Source organism: Amblyraja radiata, chromosome 9, assembly GCF_010909765.2.
Source record: "Amblyraja radiata isolate CabotCenter1 chromosome 9, sAmbRad1.1.pri, whole genome shotgun sequence".
NCBI classification, from domain to species: domain Eukaryota; kingdom Metazoa; phylum Chordata; class Chondrichthyes; order Rajiformes; family Rajidae; genus Amblyraja; species Amblyraja radiata.
The window spans coordinates 54,206,766-54,228,072 of NC_045964.1; positions in this window are offsets into that span (position 1 = coordinate 54,206,766).

Below are 21,307 nucleotides of genomic sequence, written 5' to 3' on the forward strand. Positions count from 1 at the left end.
TACAGAATAGTGAAAGGCCTGGATAGAGTGGTGGAGAGGATGTTTCCATTAGTGGGAGAGTCTAGGACTAGAGGTCACAGCCTCAGAAATAAAGGACATTCTTTCAGGAAGGAGATGAGGAGAAATGTATTTAGTCAAAGGTTGGTGAATCTGTGAAATTCTTTGCCTCAGACTGCTGCAGAGGCCAGGTTAGTGGCTAATTTTAAGGTAATAGATTTTTGATTAATACGGGTGTCAGGGGTTATGTGGAGAAGGCAGGAGGGTTAGGAGGGAGAGATAGATCAGCCCTGATTGAATGGCAGAGTAGACTTGCTGGGCTGAATGACCTTGTGTAACTCAGCGGATCCGGCAACATCCCAGGAGACCCTAAACATCACCTATCCATGTTCTCCACAGATGCTGCCTGACCCGCTGAGTTACTTCAGCACTCTGTGAAATGTCACCTACCCATGTTTTCCACAGATGCTGCCTGACCCGCTGAGTTACTCCAGCACTGTGCTTTTCATTGCCTGTCTAAACGTCTCATAAATGCGGCTGTAGTAGCTGCCCCATTCACCACCCTGCTCAGCTTTAAACTGCTCTTCTGACCTCAAATTTATGCCTACTAGTCTTTGACAATTCCAGTGGGGACTGACCCTAGGGTCAGAGGGTCATTAGGCAACTGGTCCCAGGGTCAAGGGGCTGACTTGGTACAGACACTGGGATCAGGCGTTATTGGACGCTGACCCTGGGTTAAGTAATCCGTGAGGCATCTCTACCTCTGACACTCTCTGACATTCAATGTTGCTCTCACTGTAAACATTCTGCTCCAAATTGGTGAAAATATCCTCAGACAACAGCAGTCTTCTTCCTCTTCTTGCCCACAGCCTAAAGTTGCAGGACAACTCGTTCAATTTGATCTTATTTGATTGTGCACGCCGGGTTGATTGAATTCGTCGAAACAGTGCGGACCACGTGAAGGTTGCAATCCCTCACCCCAACAACAGCAGTGATGCCATCTCTTTGGAGTTGATTGTCACTGTGGTGGGTGCTGGTATCCTCTGTGGTAGCTACAGCGGGCTTATAAAAATGGACAGTGTCAGACCCCCAGTATATTTTTGCACAGTTTGACCCTCAGCCACACATGCATTAACTGATCTCACCATCAGGACCGATGTTCCTCTCCCCAACCTGTAGCAATAACCCCTCCCTTCTGAGTCAGACAGTCTGCAGCCAAAACTCTGACTCTATCCTGGAGCACGACACTCTCCAGGTGCTCCAGCTCACGTCTCCAATTCCTCACAAACTCCATGTTCTGCAGTCCTGTCTGTCTGAAGCAGGATCCCGACCCGAAACATCATCTGTCCAGTCCCTCCACAGGTGCTGCCTGACCTGCTGAGTTCCTCCAGCACTCTGGACTTATTTTCCGTGCCGACAAACATCAGCTCTAAAACAGAGAATAGCCATCAATTTTCTTCCGTATACCAACAACTAACGACAGACTCCAGAATCTCCACACCTTTGGTACCGATTTCCCCAACACCTCAGATTTCCAGACATTCCATAGCACTATCTACAGCCACACTGTACAGAAGCACAGCGCATTTCCTTTCTGGAGCCACACCCTAGTTACAAGTGCTGACTTTGCTCCCTGGATAGACTGACGAGCTCCCATGAACTGTTCCCAGTGTCTGAGTGAATACTGCGCGCCAATTGTACAGATGCCACACCCAGAGAACAAATGTAGTGGAGTGAACACACACTCCATGTTGTCATACCCCCCCAGGTCAATGTCTCTGATTGTGTGTACTACTGATAACAGTTCAGCAAGTGTACGCACACTCCCAGTGCCCAGGGCATGTGGTTGTTACACTCCAAGGAAGTATATTTCCCAAATAAGTACATCTTCCTTCGGTGTACACTGTGTATATTCTCACTGAGGGTGTACTCCGATAGTATTCATTACAATCCAACAGAAATTGGCAATAAGTAGCACTACCGTCTAGCACAATGTCCTGTTGAGTATATTCCTATTACGTGTATATGCCCGATAACTGTGAGGACACAAAGTGCTGAAGTAACTCAGCGGGTCAGGCAGCATCTGTGGAGAACATGGATAGGTGACGTTTCACGGAGTGCTGGAGTAACTCAGCGGGTCAGGCAGCATTTGTGGAGAACATGGATAGGTGACGTTTCACAGAGTGCTGGAGTAACTCAGCGGGTCAGGCAGCATCTGTGGAGAACATGGATAGGTGACATTTGGTCCCAAGCCGAAACATCACCTATCCATGTTCCCCACAGATGCTGCCTGACCCACTGAGTTACTCCAGTACTCTGTCTCTTTTTGTGTATTAACCAGCATCTGCAGTTCCTTGTTTCTACATACTGCCTGATAACTGTATTGCTCCCACCACACATGTACTCCCATGTACATGTACATGCTCTGAATATACATGATGAGTGTGTACGACTGTGCACACACCTCCCCTGGTACACCCCACAGGAAATCCTCACTCTCAGTGTACACACTCATCACCCATTTTAATTGCATTTGACATACTCTGCCACTGCACAGGCCCCTGAGTGTGTTTCCCACTGGTACTCCTACACTAATGCTGCCCGGCCTGCTGAGTTATCCAGCGCTTTGTGCCTTATTTTGTAAACCAGCACCTGCCGTTCCTTGTGTCCACACAGAAGGCTGTGGAGCCAAAGTCATTGGGTATTTTTAAGGCGGATATTGGCAGTTTCTTGATTAGTAAGTGTGTTAAAAGATATGGGGGGAAGGCAGGAGAGTGGAGTTGAGGGGGAAAGATGGATCAGCCACGATTGAATGGCGGAGTGGACTTGATGGGCCGAATGGTCTGATTCCGCAGAGAAAGGGAAGGGAGGACGGGTAGGGGATGGGGGGAGACTGGGACAATGGGCGGAGAGGGGGGGACAGGGGGATGGGGAGGGGGAGATGGGTAGGGGGGATGGGGGGCAGAGAGAGGGGGGTGCATTTCACAGACCATTGTAGGATAGGATCCTTCTGGAACTGGGGAGGGGATGGGGAGAGTGGGGGGGGGGGTGGTTGCTTTGCACGGACAGAGTTGGACGTGTCCTGCATTTGTGTAGCGGTCTGGATGTCACGGGGTTCTTTGCCGAGTTGATTCCACACTCTCATCTCACTCCTACCATCGGGGAGGAGGTACAGGAGTCTGAAACCCGTGACCTCCAGGGTCAAGGACAGCTTCTTCACCAGGCCCCTGAACACTGCACAACATGAACTGACTATAAACTTGGCACTGTCTTTGGTTGCCAGAGGACTCTGTGCTTTGTTTCGCAGTGTTGGGGGTAGTAATGTGTTAATGTATTGGATTTGTGGTCATCTGTGTGTGATAGTGTTTACAGGCCTGTTACGCTGCAGCTAGTCACAATCTCATTATTCCATTGTCAGTATTTATGACAAACACTCCTGGCTATTGAGACTGTCCTCCAAGCTTGCACGTCCACCTTGCACTAATCCACCTTGCACTAATTCACCTTGCACTAATTCACCTTGCACTAATCCGCCTTGCACTAGTTCACCTTGCACTAATCCACCTTGCACCAGTTAATCATACATTAGCTCACCTTGCACTAATTCACTTTGCACTAATCCACCTTGCACTAGTTCACCTTGCACTAGTTCACCATACACTAGCTCACCTTGCACTAATTCACTTTGCACTAATTCACCGTGCACTAATTCACCGTGCACTAATTCACCTTGCACTAATTCACCTTGCACTAATTCACTTTGCACTAATTCACTTTGCACTAATTCACCATGCACTAATTCACCATGCACTAATCCACCTTGCACCAGTTCACCTTGCACTAACTAACCTTGCACTAATTCACTTTGCACTAATTCACCTTGCACTAATTCGCCGTGCACTAATTCACCTTGCACTAATTCACTTTGCACTAATCCACCTTGCACTAATTCACCTTGCACTAATTCACCTTGCACTAGTTCACCTTGCACTAGTGGGAGAGTCTCGGACTAGAGGTCATAGCCTCTGAATTAAAGGACGTTTGTCCAGGAAGATGTGGAATTTCTTTAGTCAGAAGGTGGTGATCTGTGGAATTCATTGCCACAGGCGGCTGTGGAGGCCAATTGATATTTTTAAGGCAGAGATAGATAGATTCTTGATTAGTACGGGTGTCAGGGTTTATGGGGAGAAGGCAGGAGAATGGGGTTAGGAGGGAGAGATAGATCAGCCATGATTGAATGGTGGTAGACAATGGGCCGAATGGCCTAACTCTCCTCCTATCACATGATCTTATTTCACCTGCCCAGTTTGCACTATTCCATTGTGCACTAGTCCACTGTTCACTAGTGAACCATGCAGTATTCCACCTTGCACTAGTACACCATGCACGATTCCACCTTGCACCAGCCCAGCTAGCACGTCCACCTTGCACTAGTGAACCGTGCCCTATTCCACTACACCAGCCAGCTTGTCCACAGGCGAGAGGCAGGGACAGGGCTCTTTAAGGAGTTCCTTGGTCTGGGAAGAGGGTTAGTTCCAGGGACAGGACGGGGAGGAGGGACCGGGGCGTTGCTGGACAATTGAATGATGCAAGAGTTCCCGTAAAGCGGCCAGTGTCGGCACTGTGCCTTGGGTTGTGCCGGCTGTTGTTGATCCCAGGGAACAGCCTGGCAGATTGCCAGCCCTCTATCCCAACCAGGGCCCCAGGAACTGCCTTCCCTGACTGACAGCCTCGTGTTTTCTGGGAATCTCTCTCCAGGGGGATCCATAAATAGCCGAGCTGACCACAGAGCTGGCCCTGGTCCCAGGCAGGCACACACATCAATGCCAACACATTCCAGCACTGTGTTGCTGCTACAAGGCCTGACTGCCTGCCTGCCTGTCTTTTGTCCCGCAGCTGGGAACCATCAGCATTCATCCCACTCGAGCTGGCCACCAGTCCATGCTCACATGTACAGCACTAGCACCAGTTCCGTTTAGTTTATTGTCACGTGTACGGAGCTACAGTCAAAAGCTTTTTTGTAGCATGTTTACCAGTCAACAGCAAGATTACACATGATTACAAGCGAGCTGTCCACAGTGTACAGATACACAGTAAGGGAATAGCGTTTAGTGCAAGGTAAACACAGTACCAGTGAGGTAGCTAGTAGGTCAGGGCTGCTCTCTGGTTGTGGTAGGATGATTCAGTTCCCTGATAACAGCTGGGAAGAAACTGTCTCTGAATCTGTAGGTGTGCGTTTTCACACTTCTATACCTTTTGCCCGATGGGAGAGGGGAGAAGAGGGAGTGGCCGGGGTGCAACTCGTCCTTGATTATGCTGCTGGCCTTGCTGAGGTAGAGCGAGGTATAAATGGATTTGATGGATAGGAGATTGGTTTGTGTGCTGGTCTGGGCTGCACCACAGACACAACAGGCACCAGGTCAAATCAGTAAGTGCTGGACAAGTCACAGTGAAAATATTATTCCACTGACATTGAGGGCAGTGTGGTGGGGAAGCAGTTTGTGCCATGTGTCTGATGTGGGCAGCGTGGGCAGTGTGTGTGCACGTGGTATTTACTACAGTGTAGTAGCACTACAGGGCACAGCCTCTGAATTAAAGGACTTTCCTTTAGGAAGGAGATGAAGAGGAATTTCTTTAGTCAGAGGGGTTATGGGAGTAGGCAGGAGAATGTGATTGAGAGGGAAAGATAGACAAGCCATGATTAAATGGCGGAGTAGACCTGAAGGGCCGAAAGGCCTAAATCTGCTTTTATCACTTATGAACTTATGACACACTGAGTTACTCCAGCACTTTAAGTACATTTTTTGTATACCAGCATCTGCAGTTCCTTGTGTTAGATTATTGTTCATACTGTTGGGTTGTGAGCGACCCAAGCGGTATATGAGGTGCTGTTCCTCCAGTTTGTGTGTGGCCTCACTCTGACTATTCAATCATGTTGACTTGTGTACTGGAGTTTCACTGGTGCAGACCAGGCTGATTCAAAGGTTTCATAGGTCTTTTATTGTCACGTGTACCAATTAAGGTGCAGTGATATGCGAAGTGCCATACGGCCATACCAAAAATACACAACACAAGACACACAACTACATCAATGTTCACACAAACATCCACCACATTCCTCTCTGTGGATCCAGTGAAGGCCAGACTGATCCAGTTAAGACCAGACTGATCCAGCGAACACCAGACTGACCCAGTGGACGTGGAGGAATTGCCAGAGGGTTTTGATAAAGTTTGGCCCCTGCAATTGAGGTGACAGGTTAGCACGGACTGAACATAAAGAGTAACATTAGAACCCCCTCGTCCCCACCTCCCTCCCACTCTCCCCTCCTTCTCCCTCTCTCTCCCTCTATCCCTCTCTCTCTACCTCTCCCCCCTCTCTCTCACTCTCTCCCTCTTCCCATCCCTCCTCTCTCTCTCTCTCCCCCTCCCTCTCCCCCTCACTCTCTCTGTGCCCTCTCATTCTCCCCTCTCTATCTCCCCTATCCTCTCTCTCCCCCTCTCTCCTTCTCCCTCTCTCTGTCTCTCTTTCTCCATCTCTCTCCCTATCCTTCCCTCTCTCCCCCTCTCCCTCCTTCTCCCTCTCCCTCTCTCCCTCATTCCCCCTCTATATCTCCCTCTCTCTCTCTCTCCCTCTCTCTCTCCCTCTCTCCCTCTCTCCCTCTCTCCCTCTCTCTCCCTCTCTCTCCCTCTCTCTCCCTCTCTCTCTCTGCCCCTCCCCCCCTCCCATGTTTACCGCGCCGTTGCCCCGGCGACGGTAAATGCGCGTGATGTTCTCTGACGTCACTCGTTCCCGGACGTCAGCGTTTCCGTGGAAACACGGGGTGACGTCAGCTTCCCCACGTCGGGCGCCCGGTCGCCGTGGCAACGGCGCAGCCGCAGGGAGGGGGGCGGAAGCGTCCAGCAATCCCCGCCCCGCACCAGGGACCAAAGATGATGGAGCCCAGCTTACCAGGGACAATGTGTACAAACCTGTGGGGTGAAGCAGGAGCGCCCGGAGAGGATGTGAGGCAGCTGTATTTCCAAAGGCCTTTGCTGAGAGAGATGTAAACAAGGTTGTAGCACTGTATCCACTGATGGTGAGAGAGGGCCAGATCAACACCTGTCCCTACACCAAAATAGGCGTTCCTGCCTTCACCCCATATCCCCTGGGTCTGCTATCTTTAAGAGCCCTCTCTAGCTCTCTCTTGAAAGCATCCAGAGAACTGCGAGGGGGAGAGAGAGAGAGGGGAGAGAGAGAGAGAGGGGAGAGAGAGAGAGGATAGAGAGAGATAGAGAGAGGATATGTGAAAAGAAAGAGATTAGTTAAAACAAATGTAGGTCCCTTGCAGTCAGAAACAGGTGAGTTGATCATGGGGAACAAGGATATGGCGGACCAATTGAATAACTACTTTGGTTCCGTCTTAACTAAGGAAGACATAAATAATCTGCCGGAAATAGCAGGGGACCGCGGGTCAAAGGAGTTGGAGGAATTGAGTGAAATCCAGGTTAGCCGGGAAGTGGTGTTGGGTAAATTGAATGGATTAAAGGCCGATAAATCCCCAGGGCCAGATAGGCTGCATCCCAGAGTACTTAAGGAAGTAGCTCCAGAAATAGTGGATGCATTAGTAATAATCTTTCAAAACTCTTTAGATTCTGGAGTAGTTCCTGAGGATTGGCGGGTAGCAAGCGTAACCCCACTTTTTAAGAAGGGAGGGAGAGAGAAAACGGGGAATTACAGACCAGTTAGTCTAACATCGGTAGTGAGGAAACTGCTAGTCAGTTATTAAAGATGGGATAGCAGCACATTTGGAAAGTGGTGAAATCATTGGACAAAGTCAGCATGGATTTACAAAAGGTAAATCATGTCTGACGAATCTTATAGAATTTTTCGAGGATGTAACTAGTAGCGTGGATAGGAGAGAACCAGTGGATGTGGTGTATCTGGACTTCCAGAAGGCTTTCGACAAGGTCCCACATAAGAGATTAGTATACAAACTTAAAGCACACGGCATTGGGGGTTCAGTATTGATGTGGATAGAGAACTGGCTGGCAAACAGGAAGCAAAGAGTAGGAGTAAACGGGTCCTTTTCACAATGGCAGGCAGTGACTAGTGGGGTACCGCAAGGCTCAGTGCTGGGACCCCAGCTATTTACAATATATATTAATGATCTGGATGAGGGAATTGAAGGCAATATCTCCAAGTTTGCGGATGACACTAAGCTGGGGGGCAGTGTTAGCTGTGAGGAGGATGCTAGGAGACTGCAAGGTGACTTGGATAGGCTGGATGAGTGGGCAAATGTTTGACAGATGCAGTATAATGTGGATAAATGTGAGGTTATCCATTTTGGTGGCAAAAACAGGAAAGCAGACTATTATCTAAATGGTGGCCGACTAGGAAAAGGGGAGATGCAGCGAGACCTGGGTGTCATGGTACACCAGTCATTGAAAGTGGGCATGCAGGTGCAGCAGGCAGTGAAGAAAGCGAATGGTATGTTAGCTTTCATAGCAAAAGGATTTGAGTATAGGAGCAGGGAGGTTCTACTGCAGTTGTACAGGGTCTTGGTGAGACCACGCCTGGAGTATTGCGTACAGTTTTGGTCTCCAAATCTGAGGAAGGACATTATTGCCATAGAGGGAATGCAGAGAAGGTTCACCAGACTGATTCCTGGGATGTCATGACTGTCTTATGAAGAAAGACTGGATAGACTTGGTTTATACTCTCTAGAATTTAGGAGATTGAGAGGGGATCTTATAGAAACTTACAAAATTCCTAAGGGGTTGGACAGGCTAGATGCAGGAAGATTGCTCCCGATGTTGGGGAAGTCCAGGACAAGGGGTCACAGCTTAAGGATAAGGGGGAAATCCTTTAAAACCGAGATGAGAAGAAGTTTTTTCACACAGAGAGTGGTGAATCTCTGGAACTCTCTGCCGCAGAGGGTAGTCGAGGCCAGTTCATTGGCTATATTTAAGAGGGAGTTAGATGTGGCCCTTGTGGCTAAGGGGATCAGAGGGTATGGAGAGAAGGCAGGTACAGGATACTGAGTTGGATGATCAGCCATGATCATATTGAATGGCGGTGCAGGCTCGAAGGGCCGAATGGCCTACTCCTGCACCTAATTTCTATGTTTCTATGTTTCTATGAACTGGCCTCCACAGACTCACAGCTCTCTGTGAGAAAAAGTGTTTCCTCGTCTCCATTCTAAATGACTTACTCCTTATTCTTAAACTGCGGCCCCTGGTTCTGGACTGTCCCAACATCGGGAACATGTTTCCTGCCTCTAGCGTGTCCAAGCCCTTATCATTCAGGGTACAGGGTCTTGGTGAGACCACACCTGGAGTATTGCGTACAATTTTGGTCTCCTAATCTGAGGAAAGACATTCTTGCCATAGAGGGAGTACAGAGAAGGTTCACCAGACTGATTCCTGGGATGGCAGGACTTTCATATGAAGAAAGACTGGATAGACTCGGCTTGTATACGCTAGAATTCAGAAGATTGAGGGGGGATCTTATAGAAACTTACAAAATTCTTAAGAGGTTGGACAGGCTAGATGCAGGAAGATTATTCCCGATGTTGGGGAAGTCCAGAACTAGGGGTCACAGTTTAAGGATAAGAGGGAAGTCTTTCAGGACCGAGATGAGAAAATAATTTTTTACACAGAGAGTGGTGAATCTATGGAATTCCCTGCCACAGAAGGTAGTTGAGGCCAGTTCATTGGCTATATTTAAGAGGGAGTTAGATGTGGCCCTTGTGGCTAAAGGGATCAGGGGGTATGGAGAGGAGGCAGGGATGGAATACTGAGTTGGATGATCATTTCTATTCTTTTATGTTTCAATAAGATCTCCTCTCATCCTTCTAAACTCCAGAGTATACATGCCCAGTCACTCCATTCTATCAACATATGACAGTCCCGCCATCCTGGGAATTAACTCCTCCCTCACCTGTCTCCATCCAGGTGAGGCACAGGTCCATGTGCACCTCCATCTGCCTACTCCAAAGACGCTGTCAAGCCTTTTTGTTGTGTGCTATCCAGTCAGCAGAAAGACTGTAGATGGCTACAATCAGGTTGTCCACAGTGTACATGTATAATATATAACGTTTAGTGAAAGGTCAAGGCCAGGAGATTAAGAGGTGCACAGTTCTCATCAACCGTTTCCATTTTTCCCAATGGAGCGAAGGAAATAGGCAACGTAGTTGAGTTTATTGTCACGTGTACCGAGGTACAGTGAAAAGCTTTTGTTGCACGCTAACCAGTCAGCGGAAAGACAACACATGATTACAATTGAGCCATTTCCAGTGTATAGATACATGATAAGGGAATAGCGTTTAGTGCAAGGTAAAGCCGGTAAACTGATCATAGTCCAAAGGGTCACCAAGATAGTGGTTGAGGACCGCTCTCTGGTTGCGGTAGGATGATTCAATTGCCTGATAACAGCTGGGAAGAAACTGTCCCTGAAGAGGTGTGCGTTTTCACACTTCTGTACCTCTTGACTGATGGGAGAAGAGGGAGTGGCCAGGGTGACTGGTCCTTGATTATGCTGCTGGCCTTGCCGAGGGAGCATGAGGTATAAATGCGGCCAAACCAAAGTCCTATAAAGCTGCAGTATGACTTCCTGACCCTTGTACTCAATGCCTCCACGTACTCATATGCCTTCTTGGCACTTTGAGGGCGTTATGGACTTGGACCCCACCATCCCTCAGCACATTAATGATCCCTCTGCAGGAAGGTGGACACCTTGGGAGGGCAGCGTTGATGACAGAAGGGCCGGGGTGCAAGTGCACATCTCCATGAAAGTGGCAAGACGGGTAGACAAGGTGATAAGGGTATTAGTGTGCTTGCCTTCATCAATCAGGGCGTGGTGTTGAAACATTGGAACAGTGTTGCACCTCTGTAAAACTGGTCAGGCCACATTTGGAGATTGGCGTGCAGTTCTGGCCGCCCCATTACAGGAAGGATGTGGAAGGTCTGGAGAGGAGGTTTACCAGGAGATGTGCGGGCAAAGATTTTACACAGTGTGCCTGGTGCCTGGCCAGTGGTGGCGGAGGCAGATACGATAGTGGTGTTTAAGAGACTTTTGGAAAGGTACATGGATATGCAGGGATATGGATCACGTGCAGGCAGAGGAGATTAGTTTAACTTGGCATTATGTTTGGCACAGACATTGTGGGCTGAAGGGCCTGTTCCTGTGCTGTACTGTTCTATGCTATGTTTAGCACAGACATTGTGGGCTGAATGGCCTATTCCTGTGCTGGGCTGAAGATCCTGTTCCTGTCCTGTCAAAGCAGAAACGGGGAACTGATTTTAGATGATCAGCCATGATCATATTGAATGGCGATGCTGGCTCGAAGGGCCGAATGGCCTACTACTGCACCTATTTTTCTATGTTCCTATGTTCAGCACAGACATTGTGGGCCGAAGGGCCTGTTCCTGTGCTGGACTGTTCTGTGTTTATGTCTCAATGGCATGGTCACCCATGTAATCATTAAAGCTCTGAGCTCATCTTCCCAGTTGGATTCTTGCAATAGTTTGACTTTTAATTTGTATTCCCCTCACCTATTTGACATTCGCACTTGGCGAGAGGGTTCTGACTCTACACCTTTTATACTTTTATAAACTTCTATACTTATACTTCCATTCAGATTCTGATGCTCCAGAGAACACAATTCAAGTTTCTACAACCTCGCTCTGTAGCCAATAGCCTCTAACCTGGGCATCATTCAGGGAAACCTCTTCTGCATCCGCTCCAAAGCCCACACATCCTACTTGTAATCAAAGATCCTATAGCGAGCAAGATAGTCCACTCGACGAAAAAGACGTAGTACGGTCATGGGCAGATTTGTGGGTAATTTTCGGCCCCAATTCCGTAACTGGCTTCCGTCTCCGCACCAAAGATCCCATAGCGGAGCAAAGATAACCAGTGCGGTGACGGAGGCCGGTTACGGACACATCCTCGTAAAATTAAAAGTTATCTGGTAAAAATCTATCCTCATTCTCAGAATTATAATGTATTAACACAAACTGTTCCCCCGCAACATTGATTACACCGCGAGTCGGGTTGGGTCGGGTCTGGTTACGGAAATGGATGAAAAAAAGGCCCACGTTCCGCTCCGTTACGTACTACACGTCACCCCATTGCATTTAGCAGGAGTGGTCTATCTTGCTCCACTATAGGATCTTTGCTTGTAATGTGGTGAACAGAACTGCACGTAATACTCCAAGTACGACCCAACCCAAGTTTCATATGTGTGCAATGTACGTTGCCAACATATCTACTCGACACCGACCGATGAAGACAAACATGTCTCACGTCGCCTTTACCACCCACTCATTCAAGGCGCATCAGCCTGTAATTTGCAAGATTATCCTTGTAGTCTTCTTAAACAGAGGATCAACAATGGTTATCACATGGAAACATAGAAAATAGGTGCAGGAGTAGGCCGTTCTGAACCTCAAGCCAGCACCGCCATACAATACAAGACAACACAACACAATAATACTTTATTAGCCAAGTATGTTTTGCAACATACGAGGAATTTCATTTGCCAAGTCAGTCATACAAATAAAAAGCAACAGAACATACAAAATACATTTTAACATAAACATCCACCACAGTGACTCCTCCACATTCCTAACTGTGATGGAAGGCGGAAAAAAGTTCAACCTCTTCCCTTCTTTGTTCTCCCGTGGTCGGGGGCCTCAAGCCTTCCGTTGATGGGAAGATCTTGACTTCCGTAGCTGATCATCCAAAATCACTACACCGTTCCTGTTTTATCCACTAATCCCTTCATTCCATTAGCCCTAAGAGCTAAAACTAACTCTCTCTTGAAAACATCCAGTGAATTGGCCTCCACTGCCTACTGTGGCAGAGAATTCCACAGATTCACAACTCTCTGGGTGAAAAAGTTTTTCCTCATCTCAGCCCTAAATGGCCTACACCTTATTTTTAAACTGTGACCCCCCAACACCAGAACATTTTTTCAGCATCGACCCTGTCCAATCCTCTAAGAATTTAATATGTTTCTATAAGATCGCCTCTCATCCTTCTAAATTCCAGCAAATACAAGCCCAGTCGACCCATTCTTTCATCATACGTCAGTCCTGCTATCCTGGGAATTAACCTGGTGAACCTACGCTGCACTCCCTCAATAGCAATAAAGTCCTTCATCAAATTACCAAAATTGCACACAATACTCCAGGTGTGGTCTCACCAGGGCCCCGTACAACTGCAGTAGGACCTGCTTGCTCCTAAACTCAAATCCTTTCGCAAAGAAGGCCAACATGCCATTAGGTTTCTTCACTGCCTGCTGTACCTGCATGCTTACTTTCAGTGACTGATGTACGAGGACACCCAGGTCTCGTTGCGCCTCCCCTTTTCGTAATCTGACATCATTCAGATAATAATCTGCCTTCCTGTTCTTGCCACCAAAGTGGATAACCTCACATTTATCCACATTATACTGCATCTGTCATGCTTCTGCCCACTCACCCAACCTATCCAAGTCACCCTGCAGCCTCATAGCATCCTCCTCGCAGCTCACACTGCCACCCAGCTTTGTGCCATCCGCAAACTTGGAGATGTTGCATTTCCTCGTTTTAATCGTTAATATATATTGTAAATAACTGGGGTCCCAGCATCGAGCCTTGCGGCACCGCACTAGTCACTGCCTGCCATTCAGAAAATTCTGTTAATTCCTACTCTTTGCTTCCTGTCTGCCAACCAGTTCTCTATCCATGTCAATACTCTACCCCCAACACCATGTGCTCTAATTTTGTACACTACTCTCTTGTGTGGGACCTTGTCAAAGGCTTTTTGAAAGTCCTGATACACCACATCCACTGGCTCTCCCTTATCCATTCTACTTGTTACATCCACAAAAAATTCCAGAAGATTAGTCAAGCTTGATTTCCCCTTCATAAATCCATGCTGACTTTGACCGATCCCGTAACTACTTTCCAAATGCGCTGCTATAACATCTTTAATAATCAACTCCAGCAGCTTCCCCACTACCGATGTAAGGCTAACTGGTCTATAATTCCCCGTTTTCTCTCTCCCTCCTTTCTTCAAAAGTGGAGTTGCATTGGCTACCCTCCAGTCCACAGGAACTGATCCAGAGTCGAGAGAACTTTGGAAAATGATCACCAATGCATCCAAGAGTTCTCGGGCCAGTTCCTTGAGTACTCTGGGATGCAGACCATCAGGCCCTGGGGATTTATTTGCCTTCAGTCCCAACAGTTTACCTAACACCATTTTCTGACTAATGTGGATTCCCTTCAGTTCCTCCCTCCCACTAGATCCTCGGTCCCCTAGTATTTCCAGTAGATTGTTTGTGTCTTCCTTAGTGAAGACAGAACCAAAGTACTCGTTTAACTGTTCTGCCATTTCCTTGTTTACCATTATAAATCCACCTGTCTCTGACGGTAAGAGACTTACATTTGTCTTCACTAATCTTTTCCTTTTTACATATCTAAAGAAGCTTTTAGAGTCAGTTTTTAGATTCCCCCCTAAGCTTTCTTTCATGCTCTTTTTCCCCCTCTTAATTAACCCCTCTGTCCTCCTCTGTTGAGTTCCTCTTTATAAGCCTCCTCCTTGGCTTTAACACTATCCTTGATTTCCCTCATTAGCCACAGTTGAACTGCCTTCCGTGTTTTATTTTTTCGCCAGACAGGGATCTTAGCCAATTGCTGACTCATACCTTCAAAGTCTCCTTTCTTTCAGTTCAGGACCCTAGTCTCTGAATTAACCGTATCACTCTCCATCTTAATGCAGAATTCCACCACATTGTGGTCACTGTTGCCCACGGGGCTTTGCAGAACAAGATCGCTAACTATTCCTTCCTCATTACACAATCCCGAGTCTAGGATGGCCTGTCCTCTTGTCGGTTCTTCTACATGTTGGTTGAGAAAACCTCCTCCTCAGCGCTGTTACCAATTTGGTTGGCCCAATCTATATGTATTGTAGATTAAATTAGAATTAGAATTAGAATTAGAATTAGATCCTTTATTTGTCATTCAGACCTTTCGGTCTGAACAAAATGTCGTTGCCCATGATACCTGTAACCGCTGTACCTTTGCTACACACATTCCTAATTTCCTGCTTGATGCTGTCCCCAACCTCCCTACTGCTGTTTGGTGGTCTGTATACAACGCCAACAAGTGTTTTCTGCCCTTGGCTATTTCGCAGTTCTACCCCTACAGATTCTACAGCATCCAAACTAATGTCTCTCCATGCTGTTGCATTAATCTTCTCTTTAACCAGCAATGCCATCCAACCTCCTCTTCCTTTCTGTCTATCCTTCCTGAATATTGAATACCCCTGCATGGTTAGCTCCCAGCCTTGGTCACCCTGGAGCCACGTCTCTGTAATTCCAACTATATCATATTCCTTAACTACTAACTGTGCATTCAATTCATCCACCTTATTACGAATGCTCCTCGCATTAAGGCACAAAGCTTTCAGGTTTGTTTTCCTTATCTCCGTTTATACCTTTTATCTCTGTCCTCCTTTTATGACCCTCTGTCTCCCTGCATTGGTTCCCATCCCCTTGTCCTGTTAGTTTAAACATGACCTTTTCCCCATTATTATCCAGTCCAGGAACAAGACCATGACTAAGGAGGTCACAGAGATCTCTGCCAAGGTCACAGAGGTCACGGAGATCGCAGCTAAGGTCACGGAGATCTCTGCCAAGGCTCCAAGGCTTCATGTCCTGGGACAGCTCCCATCCACCAACACCTCCTCCTTCTCAATATCCACCTGCCCTTGAATCTGCCCACACTCAGAGGAATAGATCGGGTAGATGCACAGAGTCTCTTGCCCAGAGTAGGGGAATCGAAGGACCAGAGGACATAGGTTCAACGTGAAGGGGAAAAGATTTAATAGGAATCTGAGGGGTAACTTTTTCACACAAAGGGTGGTGGGTGTATGGAACAAGCTGCCTGAGGAGGAGGTAGTTGAGGCTGGGACTATCCCATCATTTAAGAAACAGTTAGACAGGTACATGGATAAGACAGGTTTGGAGGGATATGGACCAAGTGCAGGCAGGTGGGACTAGTGTAGCTGGGCATGTTGGCCGTTGTGGGCAAGTTGGGCCGAAGGGCCTGTTTCCACACTGTATCACTCTATGACTGCTCCGTAATGTCACTCTCATCCATTGCTGACCCCCAGCGGGAGACACGGAGTCCGGGCATGGTGAGATGTGGCCCCCGTGCGCGGAGTCAGTGTGGCACTGACGTATGTGGGCAGGCAGCGAGGCCTGGGTGCCGATGTTGCAACTCCCTCTGTGTCCCAGTGCAGGGAGATGAGAGGCGGAAGTGGAAGGCTGGATCGTTGTGCAACTCCCCTGGCACACAGCCACTCGCTGAGGCAGTTGTGTAATAAGCTGGAACGCAGCGGGCGGCCGTTCAGAGCCAGAAGAGCGCTGGTGTGGGCACCAGTAATGTGGCTCTCTGATAACCTGCTGGGCAGCGCCCTCCATAAGCTGTGTGTGCAGAGGACACAGATCACACAACAGTGCTGATTATTAACTTGAGAATTAAGGGACTGAAGTTTATGGGTAACATGAGGGGGAACTTCTTTACTCAGAGAGTGGTAGCTGTGTGGAATGAGCTTCCAGTGAAGGTGGTGGAGGCAGGTTCGTTTTTATCATTTAAAAATAAATTGGATAGTTATATGGATGGGAAAGGAATGGAGGGTTATGGTCTGAGCGCAGGTATATGGGACTAGGGGAGATTATGTGTTCGGCATGGACTAGAAGGGTCGAGATGGCCTGTTACCGTGCTGTAATTGTTATATGGTTATATGGTTATATTATATAGTGCTGACACAGAGTGCTGGAGTAACTCAGCGGGTCAGGCAGCATCTGTGGAGAACATGGATAAGTGACCTTTCGGGTCCAGACCCTATTCCTGATCTCCAGAGATGCTAACTCCAAGTTAGGCTAACTCCAAGCAAGGCAGCGAGTACTCTACCCGCTGCGGCACCATGCCACAGAGTTGTCCACTAATATTCCAGAGCCTTAGTCACACAGCACGGAAACAGACCCTTTGGCCCAGCTTTCCCACACTAACCAACATGCCCCATCTACACCAGTCCCATCTGCCTGCGTTTGGCCCATATCCCTCTAAACCTTTCTTCTCCACGTACTTGTCCAAGTGCCTTTTGAATGTTGTTATAGTCCCTGCCTCAACTACCTCCTCCGGCAGCTCGTTCCACACACCCACCATCCTCTGTGTGAAGAAGATGGCCCTCAGGTTCCTATTAAATCTTTCCCCTATCACCTTGCAGCTGTGCATTTTCACACTTCTATACATTTTGCCCGATGGGAGAGGGGAGAAGAGGGAGTGGCCAGGGTGCGACTGGTTCTTGATTATGCTGCTGGCCTTGCCGAGGCAGCGTGTTGTGGAGGGGGGAGTCAATGGAAGGGAGGTTGGTTTGTGTGATGGTCTTGGCTGTGTCCACAATTTGCTGCAATTTCTTCAATGGAGCTGTTCTCAAACCAAGCTGTGATGCATCTCGATAAAATGTTTTATTCGGCGCATCTGCAGAAGTTGTTGAGAGTTGTTGGGGATATGTCGAACTTCCTGAGGCTTCTAAGCAAGTATGTACCTGCACTCCTAGATCCCTCTGCTCTGCCACACTAACCAAGGCCGTGCCATTCGCTGTGAAGGTCCTGCCCTGGTTTGACTTCCCAAAATACAACTTGCACAGAGTTACTTTTGTGCAGTGTTCAAGAGCCTGATGGTTGCTGGGAGGAAGCTGTTCCTGATCTTGGACGTCACGGTTTGCAGGCTCCTGTACCTTCTTCCCTAGGTAGCAGCGAGATGAGAGCGTGGCCAGGGTGGTGTGGGTCCCTGATGATGCTGGCTGCCTTTTTGAGGCAGCGCCTCCTGTAGATCCCTTCGATGGTGGGGAGGTCAGTATCTGTAATGGACCTGCGATGGTGGGGAGGTCAGTATCTGTGATGGACCTTCGATGGTGGGAGGTCAGTGTCTGTGATGGACCAGGCAGCGTCCACCACTCTCTGTCATCTCCTTCGTTCCTGGGCGTTCACGTTGCCGAACCAGGCCGTGATGCAACCAGTCAGTGTGCTCTCTACCGTATACCTGCAGAAGTTCAGTAAATTATTTGGTGACATAACAAATCTCCTCAGCCTTCCGAGGAAGAGGAGGTGCCTGAGCTGTGGCTGAGTGCTTCTGGTTCTGATTCTGGTTGATTACTGCGCAAACACCTCATCAGTGGTTATGTCACGCAGGTCAGAGTGAGTAGAGTAGCGATTACATTTTGAAGTGGGCCTTTTTGACCAAGATGAGGGGATCTAGTTGCTCAATCCCCTTTTTAAATGACTTAACATCAGGAGCAGCGTGTGTGTTGGGTGGGAACATATTCCATTGTTCCCGATGTTGGGGAGGTCCAGAACACGGGGTCACGGTTTAAAGATAAGGGGGAAGTCTTTTAGGACCGAGATCTGTCACACAGAGAGTGGTGAATCTGTGGAACTCTCTGCCATAGAAGGTAGTTGAGGCCAGTTCATTGGCTATATTTAAGAGGGAGTTAGATGTGGCTCTTGTGGCTAAAGGGATCAGGGGGTATGGAGAGAAGGCAGGTACTGGATACCGAGTTGGATGATCAGCCATGATCATATTGAATGGCGGTGCAGGCTCGCAGGGCCGAATGGCCTTCTCCTGCACCTATTTTCTATATTTCTATTCCCTTCTGAATCTTCTGAATTTTGTAGTCGGCAGGGCAATACTCTGCATATCGCCAACTTGGACAGTTTAACATTTTATCAAGCCAATTAACCTACAAACCTGTACGTCTTTGGAGTGTGGGAGGAAACCGAAGTTCTCGGAGAAAACCCACGCAGGTCACGGGGAGAACGTACAAACTCCAAACAGACAGCACCCGTAGTCGGGATCGAACCCGGGTCTCTGGCGCTGCATTTTGCTGTAAGGCAGCAACTCTACCGCTGTGCCACCGTGACGTCCTTGGGCAAAGTGAATATTGCTAGTAAATTTGATTGAAATGTAGCGAGTTGATGATGTAGGGACCGTTATTTTGTCTTGTTTCTGCTGTGGCTGAGAGACTGCTGTTTGTGTAGGGACGGTGATGGAGTCACACCCTGTTTACACAGGGACGCGCTTCACGGTAATCTGCCCGATGTGCCATAGGGGACGTGTGTGAAATGGTGACTGCAGGGAGTGACACAGGCACGGAGTGGAACCACTCCCCCCCACCCCACCCCACCCCAATCCCAATTGTCCCACACGCTCCCATCAGGTAACCACCCCGTGTCCACACATGCCCTGCCCCATGTTCCTCAATAGCCTGCTCCATGTACAACTCCCTCCCACCATGTTACCACCCCGTGTCCCCACACGCCCTGCCAAAGATCTTTGCGCCCTGCTCTGCTCCACAGACGGAGATGCAGGCTGCCTTCACACTGATTGCATCAGCAGCCAGAGACGTACTTCCGGCTGTGGCAGCTGCGTGCATGAGCACACACTGCACAGCAAACATCCTATAGCTGCACAAGGCAGCATCGCAGTCGGACCGTCACTGCAGCTGCGTGCATGAAGACACACTACACAGCAAAGATCCTATATTGGATCTTTGCTACACAGGGCAGTACTGCAGCGAGCACCTCCCGTGCACACGGCAGTGTACCCCAAACCTAATCCCCCCTCCCTGCTCCCTCCCCTGATCCCCGGCAGGCAGACTGTCGCTCTGTGTGAAACCTCACAGCAACTCGCCACTGAACCTCGGCCAAAGTTGCAGCCGTCGGAGGAGTCGGCCTCATCAACATGTGTGGAAAGGAAGCGTAAATCTTCACCAGTGAGACACAGAGGTTGAGGTTCAAAAAGACACAGAGTGCTGGAGTAACTCAGCGGGTCAGGCAGCATCTGTGGAGAACATGGATAGGTGACGGTTCAGGTCGGGACCCTTCCTCATAAGATCATAAGTAATAGGAGCAGAATCAGGCCATTCGGCCCATTCAATCGTGGCTGATTTATCTATCCTAACCCCATTTCCTATAACCCCTTACACTAATCAAGTATCTATCTATCTATCTCTGCTTTTCAGTCTGATTGTAGGATCTCGACCCAAATCGTAACCTGTCCATGTTCCCCGGAGTTGCTGCCTGGCCCGCTGAGTTACTCCACCACTCTCTGTCTTTTTTGTGTATAAACCAGCATCTGCAGTTCTTTGTGTCTGCAGTCTGCAGAGATTTAGGGTCAGCTGTTGCAAACTCCATCTGGTGCCCGGACATAGTAATGACAGTTCACCTCTCTCCCCCCCCCCCCCCTCTCCCCATCTGTTTATCTCACGCTCCCCCTCTCTTTTGGGTCAGTCACTTAGTCAAGAGTGTTTTATTGTCATATGTCCCAGGTAGAACAATGAAATTCTTACTTGCAGCTATAAACAATATAATAAACTAGAGAAAAAAAAAGTTAAATGTGTGTATATATATATATATATATATACTCACAAATACACACGTGCATATATAGATCATATATACACACACACACACACACACATATAAATATATATATATATATATATATATACACATAGATATAAATATATATATATAAATATAGAAATATTTATATATATATATATATATATATATATAAATATATCTATATATATATTTATTTATATATATATATATCTTTATATATAGCTATATATATATATATATATTTATATATCTATCGATACATATATAAATATATATATATAGATAGATATATAAATATATATATATATAGATAGATATATAAATATATATATAGATAGATATATAAATAGATATATAGATATATAAATAGATATATATATAGATATATATATATAAATAGATATATATATAAATATATATATAGATATAGATAAATATATATATATATATAAAAATATATATAGATATATATAAATATACATATATATAGATATATATATATATAAATATATATAGATATATAAATATATATATATATATAAATATATATAGATATATCAATATAGAGATGTATAGATACTATAAGATAACTTCACAACTTTTATATTATAAATATAAATTTCCACCAACCCTGGTTGTGTGGCAATAAATTATATCTATCTATCTATCTATCTATAGATATATAAATATAAATATAGATATATAAATATAAATATAGATATATAAATATAAATATAGATATATAAATATAAATATAGATATATATACATAAATATAAATATATATATATAAAAATATAAATATATATATATATAAATATATATATTTAAAAAAATATATAAATATAAATATATATATAAATATATATA